Raw genomic sequence first — 1,027 nt, 5'->3', positions numbered from 1 at the left:
GGGTACTTCTAAAATGATTTGATTTTTAAAATTCCATCAGCATGAATTTCTTCAACTTCTCAGGGACACTTCCATTGTTTAAAGGTAAGGCATTCCTTGTAGGGGGAGGAGAGACTGTCACCACAGACAAATGGGACAGGATCCTTTGACCTTATGACTTCCTGGGCTCTCATCTCAGGAGCTAAGAATGATGTATTCTATTGTTTTTTTCAAGCTGATGTAAATTTCCCACCATTTATGCCTATTCTCTTTACTTCCTCAACCTGAAAGACCAAAAGAAAAATTTAATCACTGGAAGCTCTTTCCTATTAATGTTTCTGCTATGTTGTTTCTGAAGTTTTTACTTTCAGTCCTCACATCATCCACACCCATCTAGAGACGGTTTCTCAAAAACCATAGTAGGGATTTAGAAACACACCACACTGTTAAATACAGTTGGTCCCGACACCACTAATAGCAGTATTTCTTTTGGTAGACGTCTCACTGACAGTAACTCTTGCAAAACAGAAAAGCCACAAATTCAAAGCATATAAACCATAAATGCAAACAGAGCAGACATACTAATCAGAGGATGGAGTGACAAGACTTCAGAATGCGATTTGCCATATCTCTGGGTTTTTATTTAGCTTTCAGGGTGAAGAGTTTTTTACAAACAGATTCAGATTATTATCACTTGCCGAGTGAAATAAAATGGAGTAGAGGAATTTTCCAACCAAGTGTAAAACTTAGATTTAACATAGCAAAGAAGACTGGGCTCAGTGGCTTACCCCTGAAATCCCACCACTTTGGGAGGCTGAGGTGGGTGGATCACTTGAGGTCAGGAGTTCGAGACCAGCCTAGCCAACACAGTGAAACTCCATCTCCACTAAAAACACAAAATTAGCCAGGCATGGTGGCTCATCCCTGTAATCCCAGCTACTTGGGAGGCTTAGGCAGGAGAATTGCTTAAACCCGGGAGGCAGAGGTTGCAGTGAGCCAAGATCGCATCACTGCACTCCAGCCTGGGCAACAGATTGAAACTCTGACA

The 1,027-nt window shown here is 41.6% G+C and overlaps 1 long non-coding RNA gene across 1 annotated transcript in view; it reads right to left on the bottom strand.

The window, feature by feature from the left end:
- Positions 1-211: 211 nt before the first annotated feature.
- The window catches only part of LOC108299145, a 2,929-nt gene continuing 2,113 nt past the window's right edge, over positions 212-1,027 (bottom strand). Inside the window, exon 2 of the long non-coding RNA XR_001822832.2 lies at positions 212-263. This is a non-coding gene — a long non-coding RNA (uncharacterized LOC108299145). The remainder of the gene's footprint in view (positions 264-1,027) is intronic.

This window comes from Cebus imitator, unplaced genomic scaffold (assembly GCF_001604975.1).
Source record: "Cebus imitator isolate Cc_AM_T3 unplaced genomic scaffold, Cebus_imitator-1.0 Scaffold2344, whole genome shotgun sequence".
Lineage (NCBI taxonomy): Eukaryota > Metazoa > Chordata > Mammalia > Primates > Cebidae > Cebus > Cebus imitator.
Note: the sequence above shows the minus strand (reverse complement) of the source record. Positions and strands in the feature narration are given on the sequence as shown.